The following is a 14,119-nucleotide window of genomic DNA, read 5'->3' as shown; positions in this document are numbered from 1 at the left end:
CTCACAAGCAGATTGAAAATCACAAATGAGATGATACTCATACCCCACTATTCAAAACCAAAGTATAAAGTATTCTAATCAGGAATTATAAATGAATTTAATGACCATCAAGACTGAGTCTAGAAAGTTTCATGCTTATTTTGTAACAGGAATCATAATTATGAATAATTCTTAGCCCTCACAGTTAAAATTAAATCTTATCCCTAATTTTAGTTTCTCAGTCATTGAAACTTGACCTTATTGTGTACAAGATATTTGAATCTTTAAAAGTGAAGACTGTCAAAATCACTAAAAAAGCAAGCTGTTCTGAAGAACATATTGCAGAACAAGCAATCTCAGTGAGACCACCACTTTCAATTTTTCCATGATCTTAACATAATACTCTTGAGAACTAATAATCTCTAACTTCTTGCTCATAGGAGAACATGTCCAGCTGAATACAAGCTCAGGCATGTTGAGTTCTTTGAGAACACATTACATCATTATTATATTTAAAAGTACATTCTGCATTTTATGTATATAAAATAGCCAACCATGATTTTACCATAATTAACCTAAAAGGTAATAGAAGTCTCAAAGAAGTCTGATAAAGCTTGGGGAAAGACATCAATAAGAAATAAATATAGTTGAATTGTTTTTCATGGTTGCAATGATTTCTTCTCGTAGACTTTTAGTAATGGTCCTAATTCTTTCTTCCTGTGTCACATGGCTAATTAGAGACCTGAACTGGGAGAATCTAATCTCTTCAAGACATGGCTTTCAAGCCCAAGCTTGGGCCATTTGTATTCAATCTAGTGGAAAGAGAAAATAACATGAGTATATAGACATGGAAGGCTTTAATGAGCCATGCCTAGGAGGCGAACATCTTTCTCCTATTCATATTTCACAGACTAGAACTCCACACAATAGCCACACATCACTATGAAGATGGGGGAATGCAATCTAGCTGTGTGTCCAAGAACAAGAGGAAAATGTGAGTTTTAGCTAGCAGCTACCAGTCTACACCATGGCACCTCCTGAATATCCACATGGAGGTAATCCAGATTACTCACTGAGTGCCCTATGTCCTTCATAAATATGCACTAAACATATTCACTGGATACTTTTCCTACACAAGCAATGATTTTGTGTGTGGATGTGTACTCCAGACTCAATGGGGGAGAATCAGACCCATCAACTCAAACTTAAGAGAACTCAGAGTGACAAAAACTAAGTTTCCCCACTAATTTTTTGTTTTCTGACCAAAAGCACTTCTCAGACCTCCAAACTTAAGAAGTGCAAAAAGATACTCATTGGGTTTTCTTCTATCAAAAATTATGTTGCTCCTCATCATGAAATCTTCATACTCTTGATCATAGGCTCAGCCAGGGCATTTTAAGGGAGCAAAGTGCTTTGGTGTGAGAAAACAGGGATAAAAGATGAGACCATTGTGCTTAAATAGATGCAAGAATCCTGTTTTTAGTATGGAGGAAAGCAGTATATATAAAATGTACACACTAAGGGTTATATGTATATTGATGGAATAGAAGTTTCAAAAGATATCTTTATTTGTGACACTGGTACTTTCTATATATGAACTTTTAAAAAATAGAGGCCACATTGTTTTTAAACCCACTAATGGATCACAAAGACTGAAAAACCCATAGTGTAAGAAACAGAGGAAAGGTTTGTATTTATATGGGCTTAGAGTCTCACCCTTGGCCAAGTTAATACATTTTTCGCTTCAAAATTTCGCCCATAAAAATGATCATATTTTTTATTGGGTGGTAATATGAACTAGATTATTGGAGCTAATTTGTGATGTCATTGGCATGTGAATGCTCATTAAGAGTTCACCTCCTAAAAATACTAGATTCAAATGGATGGAATTAGAAAATATCATGCTAACTGAAATAAGCCAATCCCCAAATCTGAAGGCCAAATGTTTTCTCTGATAAGCAGATGCTAATCCATAGTGGGGTGAGGGAGTGTTTGAGTGTGGCGGGGGAGACAGGAAAGAATGAAGGAACTTTTGTTTGTGTAGAGGGGAGTGAGGGGAAGGGTGGGAAGGATGGTCGAATGTAACAGACATTATTACCCTGTATACATGTATGGTTACACTACTGGTATGACTCTGCATCATGTACAGCCAGAGGAATGAGAAGCTGTGCTCCATTAGTGTGCAATGTGTCAAAATGCATTCTACTGTCATGTATAATTAGTTAGTACAAATTTAAAAAAATTTAAAAATAAAAATACTAGGTTCTTATCCTTTCCTCTTTTGAACTTTTTTCATTATTTCTATACTTTGTTACTGTGTTAGTGATATCGTAAACTAGGTTTGGAAATAAATATTATCACTAAAATCAAGATATCATGGTTGGATTTGTTATCAAGATAATTGTGATAATTCTTATTTTGTTTGTCTACGTAAATTCTTACCTTGCATTTTAAGAGTGTTCTTTTTTTCTGTTTGTTTGTTTGGTTGGTTGGTTGGTTCTTTTGTTGCTTATAGTGAGTATTGAAAATCCTAAGAGACAGAAAATAAGTCATTTGTAGCTGGGTTTAGGAGTATGCATGTAATCTCAGAGGCTCAGGAGGCTAAGATAATAAGTTCAAAGCCAGCCTCAGCAACTGTCTCAAAATAAAAAAAAATAAAAAAAGGGCTGGAATATTCTTCAATAGTTAAGCACCCCTAGGTTCAATCCCTGGTACCAAAAAAAAAAAAAAGGAAATAAAAATAAAAGTCATTGGTAAAATTTCAGCCACTATTTTGTTTTAAAGTTAGTGAATAAAATAGAATACATCAGCAATTCACAAATTATAAGGATATTTCTTGAAGTTTTTACTTTGTTGGTACACATATAACTGTTATTGTGTACATTTTAAATATTGTGCTTTGTTCCTTACTGAAAAAGAGGTCTTTGCTCTTTTGTACCTATACTGATAGGCACATTGATACTTTAGGCTGTCTTCCACCCAGGCACATGATAGCAATTGCATCCCTTATTCGATGTGGAATTTGAGTAGAGGTGACAAGTCTTATTTCTCAATGGAAGCCTTTAAAACCAACCAAAGAAATGCCCTTTCCTTCACACTATCCACATGAGGGGGCTCCATCAGCGAAGCAATGAAAACAGTTAGGAGTAGAATCTACTGACCTGAAACAGGTGTATAACTAAGCTAGAAATAATTGTTAAGACACTGAGAACTGGGGGACATTATTAAAGCACAGCCTTGTGCCTTTTGATTGATAAAAGTAACTTTTCCTCATTCACATAAGCATTGTATTTTTGTTTTTGAGGCAGCTATCACAAAAAAGCACAGATCTGCTGGCTGAAACAATAAAACTTTACTTACTCCCAATTCCCAAGGTGACAATTTCAAGACCAATGTGATGCTGGGGTTGGGTTTCTTCAAAGGGCTCTCTCCTCAGTTTGCAAATGTCTGATTTCTTCCTTAGTTTCTGTATGGTCTTCCCTCCTTGCCCATCTGCTTTCTAATTTTTCTCTTCTTCTAAGGACAACAGTCATATTGTATTAGGGCCCACCCTAATGACCTCATTTTAACTTTAAGACCCCATCTCCAAATGCAGTCATATTTTGAGGTACTGGGTGTTAGAACTTCAATATAAGAATTTAGAGGAATACAACTCAGTCTGTAACAATAATATTTGTTCAAGTGGCTGAAGGTGTAACATTACCTATCACCCAGAAACCAAGCAGAAATGTAAACCTCTACTACAATCATGGTTTTGACTAGAAGCTAATAATTCGTTTGAGATGATACCCTGTGAAAATGTAAACCTATTTAATTCACCAATCAATTTTGGGTCACTGAGATAATCATTTATTACTAGTTTTCACAGATCATCAATATCTTATGAGTGCATCCATATGGAGCATAAGCAAATAAAGCAATACGAATAATTAATCAAATACGTCTTTTTCACTTCTTTTTAGAAGAATGTAATTTTTAAAAAACAAGGACTACATATCCATTTTCCTTAAACCAAGACTATAATACTTAAGTGAATAAATAGATGAATTTACAAATGAAAACAAAATATCTGAAATCTACAACTGAGTTAATTTGCATAAGCTAAGAATAGGAAGTCTGGGGCTGGGATTGTGGCTCAGCAGTAAAAGCACTCACCTAGTTTGTGTGAGGCACTGGGTTCGATCCTCAGCAGCACATATAAATAAATAAAATAAAGTTTAAAAAAAGAATTAAAAAAAAGAATAAGAAGTCTAACTTCTCAAAGATGGCATTTTTATGCAGATTTTGTATAATAACATGAGAGATGATATGTCTCAGAAAGAAGTCATCTAGCATAGAAATATAAATGCCTTCATGAATTCTTAATATTTCCCTTAAACATTACTTTCCTATCAATAATGAGCTGGTTAACCAAGACCACTGAGAGAATTCAAAATTTAAAAGAAAATTCTCAATGTCTCAAAATGTAGCCAGAGTTTAAGGTGTAGAGAGAATGCCAAAGATAAGGCAGCAACTGTTGTCACTAATATGGTGACACCACATAACAAGAGCAACAAAATCTGGCACAATGTCCTGTTTCATCCCAGGGATCTACACAATAGCACGGAATCATATGGTTTTTCTCTGACCTAGATGGAGGAAGAATAGTCCTCCCTACCAATGTTTCAGGGGAAATGTGTCTAATGAAAATATATTTGTGGCCTATAAATACTGTTGCTCACATCATATTTTTTTGTTGTGTTAAAACTCTTGTTCTGGGCTGGGGTTGTGGTTCAGCAGTAGAGCAGTCACCTGGCATGTGTGAGGCCCTGGGTTCAATCCTCAGCACCACATAAAAATAAATAAATTAAATAAAGGTATTGCATCCAACTACAACTAAAAAAATAAATATTAAAAAAAACTCTTGTTCTAAAAGTTTTAATTGATGGATGACATGAATATGGAGAAAGGAGCATGATACAATTTAGAAAAATACTGAAACAGAAGTCAGGAATTTGGTTTTCAGGTTCATCTTTATGAAAACTTAGCTAAATGCATGTGGAAGAGTTACTTAACCTCTGTGGACCCTCCATTTCTTCATTCATACTACCAAAAGCCCCACTAAAAGTCACTGAGGCTTCTCTGGTTGAGGGAAGTTGGCTCTTTTGACCTATGTGCCTGAGACCTTCCTTAGCAACCCCAGTGTTCCTCAGGGACCCTCCATGGAACCCAAAGCTCCTCAAACCACAGAACAAAACACTGTCTTCTCACCCACTAAAATTCTGCATCCTCTGTGAGTTTATCTCTTGTCATTATATTCCTAAATATAAACTGAAGTCTATTTTATAGTTTGGAGAAATAAGCTTGCCTAAATTTGGGGAAAGGCATTAGCCTATGCTTTTCCAAATATTTGGGCATCTACTGTTTCTTCCCCCATAAAGTTGATTCTGTTCCCTTTTGATCTCCCTTCCCATAACACCAGTTCTACCAGGAAAACTCCTGTTCATCATTAAAAATCCTGTACAGGGTTCCCTACCTCCTGTATCAAGCATTACCTGCTACAGTCTATCCTTTTGCAGGCTCTCAAATCCCTCTGCCCATTTTGCTATCCTTTAACTATGTCTAAGCTGCTATGATTACACTCATGGACTTCACTGCCCTGTGATTGTTTCTTTATGCAACAAGTTGCTTTCTCTGGCCTGAGCTCCTTAAAGGAAGAAACTGTGTCATGTTCCTCTTTGTATCCCTGTCCCACACCCAAACACAGTGCTTAGTGATTATTTGTATGCACCCAAAAGAGATTTATTAGACCTAAGAGGTATTTTGGATATAAAGCAACTCTGTAATAATAATAATACACAGAAGCTAGTTAGAGCTAAGATTGAAGTCATGGAAGCCCCATATGGAGAAACATCAAACTAGATCTGAATTCTTCCCCAACAGACTCAACACTGTGTATTAAGAAGAGATTTTTAGCATTGTTATGTTAGGATTGGAAATATTTCCCACCTGTCCTGTAAAACTTTTTCCTCTTTACTAATTGCCCCCCCTTCACCCCCCAGAATTGAGAGCTCTTGTTTGAAGTTTTTTTTTTTTTTTCCCCTGGAGTACCCACTGTGGTCTTGAGCATGATGTCCTAGAACAAAATATTCCCAGGAGATATTTGAATGAGGAGACAGAAACAAGGACATTTTCAAAACAGGTTCAAAAAGTTAGCTGGTCTCCAAGTCTTTTCCCAGAAGCAGGAACCAAAAGCTAAAAAGAAGTGATGTAGGTTAAACCACCAACTCCCTGATGTGGTAGCACATCCTGTGCCCTCATTGCTCATTATTAAAATGTAGAATACATTGACTTTTCTTTGGGGTAAGGTGGGCTGGGACTATAAAAGCAGCTATTAGTGCTAATTACACCTTGCCTTTTACCTCATTAGCAGCACAAAGCTAACATTTGAGATTCTTGACAGATACGCAGTTTAACTATAACTGGGCATTCTTTGTTTTAATAACCTGTGATTTTTCAGTTTTAATAGCAAAGGGGAAAAATTGTGTTGAGGATTTAAAAAAAAAAGAGCATGTTGCAATTGCGACAGGCTGGCCAGCCAGCAGCTGATTTAGCCATCATTTGAAAAGCAACAATATCCTGGTAGCCTAATTCAGACCATTTAGTGAGAAAATCTTGACTTGTCCTGGAAGTCAGTGGTGAATATGATAAATATAGTGACTTTGCCCGGAAAGGAAACAGCAAAGAAAGTAGGGAGAAGAGGCCGGATAGATATTGTAAACATAGAATCACAAATAAATCCACAGCATTTTAATCTTCTTATTCCTGGACAAATGCAGAAAAAGGTACAGGTAAGAGGTCAAAGATAGATGGTTATTAATATTAAATGTTATTTTTTAAAAAGCATTTAATCAGGCTGGGGTTGTGACTCAGTGGTAGAGTACTTGCCTAGCATGTGTGAGGAACTGGTTTTGATCCCCAGCACTACATAAAAACAAATAAATAAAGATACTATGTCCATCTACAATGAAAAAAATATATATATTATATACATATATTTTTAAGAGCACTTAATCTACGCAGATGGGTTCAACTCTACCTCATCTGTGTACCTTTTATATTAGTTATAAAGAGTGACAGGACTCACCAGCTACAGTGGCACATACCTGTAATCTCAGCAGCTTGGGAGGCTGAGGCAGGAGGATCACAAGTTCAAAGCCAGCCTCAGCAACAGTGAGGTGCTAAGCAACTCAGTGAGACCCTATCTCTAAATAAAATACAAAAAAATTATGTGGAAATGGCTCAGTGTTCTAGTGCACCTGAGTTCAATCCCTGGTACAGCCCCCCCCCCGCCCAAAAAAAGTCACAGAACCCAAAATTGACTTTAAGCTTAGGCAGTCTGACTCCAAAGCTGATGCTTTACTGATTTCATAGAAAAATAAAAAGGAAACACTCAGGACTGTAAGAATTTCCAAGGAACACATAAAATGAATATTAGGGCAAATACATTTTATTACCATTCTGAGAATCTTCAGAGGGGGATTATCATAAATGCTTATAACCACCACAGAATTTGAAATGTAGTCTGCTAGTATCTTTCAAATACATTGAGGAGGCCTAGCCCTTGAAAACCATACCATTCTTTTCAGAACATCACAAAATAGTGATGTAAACAAGGACATCATTTAAAGTAGAAAACAATTTTTACTCTCAGAAAATATGCTTACATTGTAAGCTTCTAAATGGGACCATAGTACATATAATATTTGTAGAAATTAGTCACTGCTTTTGCCCACAGCCAGCAGATGAACAAACGGTAGCAAGACTCAAAGATGAGAAAAATTAAAGATGAAATAAATAATGCTCTGTATGAATTCATTTTTCTATAATTTTGGAAAAGAACATGGTGTTTCATTTCAGCTTCTGGAACACTGCTACCTCCCAGAAAATGGTCAGGAACCACAGGCAGACTAGAAATGGCCTAAACTTTTGCTAAAAAAATCTTTTGTTGTTGTTTATTGTTTATTTTGAAAACAATTTTGTAACTAATGAATATTTCTTTAAAAATCTGGGGACATAAATTAAAGGTATAGGCAATATTACTACTACCCAGATATACACTTTTTTTTTGGGGGGGGGGTAGTACCGGGGATTGAACTCAGAGGCGCTTGACCACTGAGCCACATCCCCAGCCCTTTTTTTGTATTTTGTTTAGACACAGGGTCTGACTTGAGTTGCTTAGCTCCTCAATCCTCCTGCCTCAGCCTCTTGAGCCGCTGGGATTACAGGCATGTGCCACCATGCCTCTCATATTCTTATCACTTTAAAAGAATTGTGGTCAACAGGTGAATATCCTGTTCTTTAGCCCTTTGTAGAGTAGATAAATATTCAGGATTATAGATTTAGAGACTCTGAATCTACAATGGGCTTTGCCACTAACTTGTTAATTCAGGAAAATATGATTCCTTCTGAGTTTAGTCGAGAAATGGTAATAATCTACATTACCTACTAACTACCAGGACCTTTTATGTGAATATGTTTTGACATAATAATAAAGCTTGAGCTTTCTCAAAGAGGGGATAACATAAATGTCAGTGCTATAACTAGTACAGGCAGCTCTTAATGTATGTAGGTGGGACAGGTCTCTGTACAGTATGGCTTCTATAGAAACCAACTTCTTTTAATGTCAGAGAGAAAGAGAGAGAAGCAGATAGACAAAGATTGGTACTGGAAATTTTCCAGTGCTGAACTCCTAACCCATAAGTTGATATGTTAATAAACATGTATTTAATACACTCTATATAATCATAGTAACCCCAAACTCAATTTGTACTATATATGGGAATGAGATATAAAGAAAAATAAGGAATCTAGCTGATCATCTGACCCAGTGTTCTTCATACATTTTCCTACATTTGTGTTCAGGAGTGGAGGATCAGCTCTAATTCTCCCCATCCCAGGGAGTTTTAGAAGGAGGCTGCCTTTCCATATGAAATCAAACTTATTAATATTGCAACACATGGCAAGCACAAGGGAATCATTCTTCAAGTTTATTCATGGCCTTACCAAATAGTTTTACCTAGTTGTTTCTCTATAAGACTACTTTTAAAGTTTTTTTTTTTAAAGGGAGGGCAACAAAGGCTTAAAGGGCCCCAGTAACTGGCACAATCAAGACAGAGTATTGTACCAATACCAACAGCTGCTTGTTCCCTGTTTTTTAGATACTGCAGGCCAACAACAACAAAAAATTCTGCACCATGGTTTCAAATTCTGTACAAAATTGCTAAGCTAGGAATTGCACATGAATTCTCACTAGCTTTTGTACTCTAGGGCAAGTTAACCTCTCTAAGACTGTTTCCTGGTTTTAAAATGGGAATAATAACGTTTCCTATAATATCATTGTTAGAATTAGATAAAGGAACATTAGTAGATCTATCAGCCAACATCCATTCTGGGAAAACATTAGCCATGCCAGGTATTTCAACCAGAAAGGCTTTAATGAAGGGAACTGATTACAGTTATGTAATGATGGTTGGAAGAGTAAAAGAGGGAGGAGATGACTATGCCACAGTAGGAAAGCTGCTGCCACCATTAGTGGTACCTCCTGCCACTGCCGCAGCTTAGCAGAAACCCTGAAACTTAGACTCCAGTTGAGGAATCCACACTTATGCCTGGTGAGGCTGAAAAACACTCCTACTTTTTCTGTTGGGACTGCTCTGTCACCACTTATCAAGAACCCAGACATCTGCATCCCCACTGAGAAGATGACTCTCACTGATGTGACTTCTGAGGGACCTCCAAAAGCAGGGCTTGAGCTGCAGGAAATGGCTCCCTCCTTCTTCCTGCCTGCTGATCTCCTGCCAACATAATATGTAGAAACACCTGTAAATCAGTTTCCACTTCTTTTTCTATGAATTGATCAAAGGAAGCAAGCCAGGAGCTGTTTTTCAACTGGAGAGAAGTCATTTGCTGAAGAAGGCATGACCTTACTCCAAAGTATTCACAATATGCTAGACATGAACTGAGGGAAGACTACAATAGCCAGGAGTAGGAATCCTAGCAGCCCCTGTCTCATGCAATTTTCCTGCATTTTCAGGATCTGATGAAGTCTACCCTCATATGCCCTGCTTCCACTAAATGATAAAATAATGTTGCCCATGCCCATTTAAGACTTGGTGGACCAGATAGCCCTGTTTATAATGGGAAGTTCAAGTATCTGGTGATCAGGAACTGTTTCTAAAAAGACAGTGCTTGTTTATAGAAGAAAGATGAAGAGAACATGAGAATTATCAAAGTCCTGAGTAGAGGGGTACTTCTGTCCTTGCCAAAGAAAAGCAAAATATTCCTTAACAATTGGTATATAAAGAGACAAAATATTAAGAGAGTTGGTTATAAAGGTGCTTTAGTGGCTGACAGAAAAAGGAATTACTTAAAGTTACTATTGCTTCGGAATCAGAAATTGGCATGAAGTATTAATATACCATTACTGACAGATCAATGCCATATTTCAAAGGCTATACTGATTTGCTCCAGTGAAAAGATCACATCTTGTGTAGCATTGATAACTGTGATTATTACCTGATGGCTTTACAAGATCTACATTCTCCAAGGTTCATCTACCTTTTCTTTTTTGTTGGAAAAACTGCATTTTTCAAATATTTGATAGTGAAATTCATTTCTGATTCACACAGACAAGTTATTATAGTTTATATTTCAACAGAGACAGGAATTTTCAAGGTCTTCCACTTGGTCTTGTCCACACTAAAGGCCCCCACACTACAGAATCCATTGTGGGAATTCTACCTTCTGCCAAAATGTCATTCCAACTATGCATTAAGAATGCAAATACAATAACATGGGACCATGAACCTACTAGACCACTGAGAGATATCATCACATGAAAACTCCTTAAACACTTAGTTGGACCGCAATGGTATTCAATATTATCAGTTATTAGTCAATTCAGAATCATGGAATTATAATTCTACAAAAATCTAAATATTTCTTTCTTACAGGACACAGATATTCTGGTAGATGAACTCAGATTCCTTTGGGGAAAAATTTGAAGAGGATTTGCAGTATTTACTTATTACTATATCCCAGAGACCCTTTTTCAAGGAAACTCAACCTTCCCTTCATTCATGTGGACCCAGGTCTTAGAACTTGATAGCTCTTGTCTAGAAATGGGGTAAGAGAACATGACACTCCTTTATGCAGATTCAAATCGATCTTCTCTCCAGCTAGCATTTTACCTGTTATATAGCAGGCTGCTAATGTACTGTATGCTAACAACTTTGTGAAAAATTAGCTCTTGCCAAAAATCCCTGCAAGCTGCAATTGATTGCTATGTGGCCCTGCACACCAATATATCTAGCAAATAAGTCTGCTATATGGTCTCTGCCTCTGGCATTAGGGATCTGATCATCTCAACTGAATAAGAGAGTCTGTTGTTATATTCACCCTTCTCTGAGCTCCTCACTTAAAAGCTATTACCACACATATCCTCCATGTTATTTCCAATGTAAGATGGAAAAATACAATTCCTTAATGTGAATTCCTTGAAGTTTGCTAGGTTCTAGTTCTACTTATGAGTCTAGAGGCAAAAATGGATGGATCATAAAAAGGAAAATTCTTTACAAAGCAACTGAATGCAATAAGGTAATTGCTGACTTTTCAAGCAAAAAAGGAGAATCTTCAAATATGGAAAAGGAGCTTCTGAAAGTATGACACTCAAGTGTGTTTAGGGTTTAAGTTTCTTAGGCTCATCAGTATATTCAAAAGTCCTCATTATAGGCTGGGGATGTTGCTCAGTGGTAGACTACTTGCTTAGCATGTGCAAGGATCTGAGTTTAATCCCCCAGTGCCAGCCCCCTGCACAAAAATAATCCAGATGTCCTCATTACCATTTCAATTCTCAATACCCAGCCTCTAGATACCTGGAGAAGCAGTGAAGTTAATCACATTAAAATTCTACAAACTATGACCTCTAGTTCTCTGACTGAGCATGGAGCTGGGAGTTTAAAAGAAAAAAAAATCCTAAGATTTTTAGTTTCTCCCTATAGCTCTCCAGTGAAGTTAGAATCAGCCAACAAACCTCAGAACCCTTGTAATTGTCATTTCTAAACTGTTTTAAAATGACAGTTGTTCCCCTCAAGTTTTTAATTCAAGAGACAATTTTTCCCCAGGCCACTACAAGATATACATTCTGGGTATCTTATTTTCCTTTGATATTGAGGTCACTTCATATTCCAATACATTCTGATCAATAACAAATCCCAGATTCCCAATGTTAAGGGCTTGCTTTCTAGGATCCCTGTTGGTGCCAGGTATTCTATCTAAACTAGTGAGGAAAAGAGAATTCACTTTTGATTTGACAAACAGAAAAGACTGGGTAAAGGGATCTGATTAGAAGGTGCTTGGGGAGCTGAAGGAGCAAAAGGAAAAAGGAGTAACTTGACAGTATTCCACTATTGCTTCTAAGCCAGAATCTCTCTGTATTGCTGGTGCAAAAAGTACAGCTGAACAGGAATCCAGGAGCCTGCACCCTGCTGAGCAGCCACAAGCTTGGGGCTGCCACCTGAACATCAGCACAAGCAGGAAAAGCTCCTAAGGCATTTTCCTTTCTTCTCATCTTCCAATTTCCCACTAATCCATCCTGTAGCAAGACTCAACTAGAAGCCAGATTGCAATGCAGTATCAGAGATGCAGCTATGAAGTTGGAAGGCTTCCATGCCACCCCACCATCACCACCACATGGGCAATGTACACTTGAAATGGTGTTGTTCAAAAAGAGAAATGACCCATCAAATATGAATTTTGTTCCTATATGTTAGTTCAGCGCTTATCTTCAGCATGTCCATGAGGGACAGGCTATAAAAGTGTCCACCTTCAACCTGGATAGTCCTCTTTGCCTGAAACAAAGAAAGTAAGAGAAGAACAGAGTTGACCAAGTTGTATGAAAGTACAAAATTCTTTGGTATTTTTCAGGTAATGAAATTTTAATCTACATGTACATGTACACTGACAAATAATCAGGATATGCCTTATCAATAACATTATTGAAATGCCCTCTGTAGGCATTTTTCTGATGAATATGTATTGGGTATCCAGGGTATTTTATGGCAGAGAAATAAAATAAAATGAGTACTATATATGATTAATTTTTTATACTTACTCATGTATAAAAAATATTGTTTATGTGATCAATAGCATGAATCTTAGAAAGCTCAATACATTTTCTTGTAGCTCAAAAAAATGTAATCATACTTTGCAGTGGTTTTTAAAGTTTTTTAATTGGCATGTAAAACCTGTACATATTTATTGGACACCCATGTGATGTTTCAATGAATGTATATATTGTGTGATGTTCAAATCAGGGTAAACATTTTTCATTTATTTACTAACTATTATTAAGCATAAGCCCCTGCTTCAAATTCTGGACATTAAAAATTTCATGCAAAATTACTATGTCCTAACTGATTTGGCCCTCATCATGTCTCAAAGAACTCATGTCATGTTTTTATTCCCCAAAGCGAATAATACCATGATCAATTACATTATGTAAATTTTCTTTTCTTTATGCATATAAAAATATGGTTTATGTGCTATGATTCACAGAGTAAATACTTTTATGGTTTGACGGGAAATCATAGGCCTGTGACTCAGAGTTGCCAGAATTTGTGATGTTAGGCTCTAGAGACATAAAAATGTATCTGATGTACTATATTAAAAAAATGTCCTGTCCTTATCAGAGGAGATCAAATGTGTACAAAATCTTTACTGAGACATCATGTGGACTTGACTTTATCAAAAAAAAAAAAAATCCATGCAGAATTTGAAAAACAATAATTTAAAATTAAAATTCCAATACAAAGTTTTTTTAAAGTCTGGTTTAAACACTCTTTTTTCCTTCTCCATTTGCATGTCAACATTTTTATAAAGTGCCTCTTACTTGAGTGAAAAATATTAACTGCCTACTGTGTATCTGGAATCATTCTGAATACTTGAATATATCATTAAATGAAACTTACAAAGCTCCCTGAACTTCTTCCTTCTGGAACTTATGTTCTAAAACAGACAGAGGGAGAGAGAAAACAAATAATGTGTAATAAGGGAGTACATGGTATACTTGAAGATTATAAGAAATGGTGGGGGGGGCAAG

The sequence above is a fragment of the Marmota marmota genome, unplaced genomic scaffold, assembly GCF_001458135.2.
Source record: "Marmota marmota marmota unplaced genomic scaffold, marMar, whole genome shotgun sequence".
NCBI lineage: Eukaryota > Metazoa > Chordata > Mammalia > Rodentia > Sciuridae > Marmota > Marmota marmota.
The sequence above is the reverse complement of the archived record's forward strand: the minus strand, read 5'-3'. Positions refer to the sequence as shown.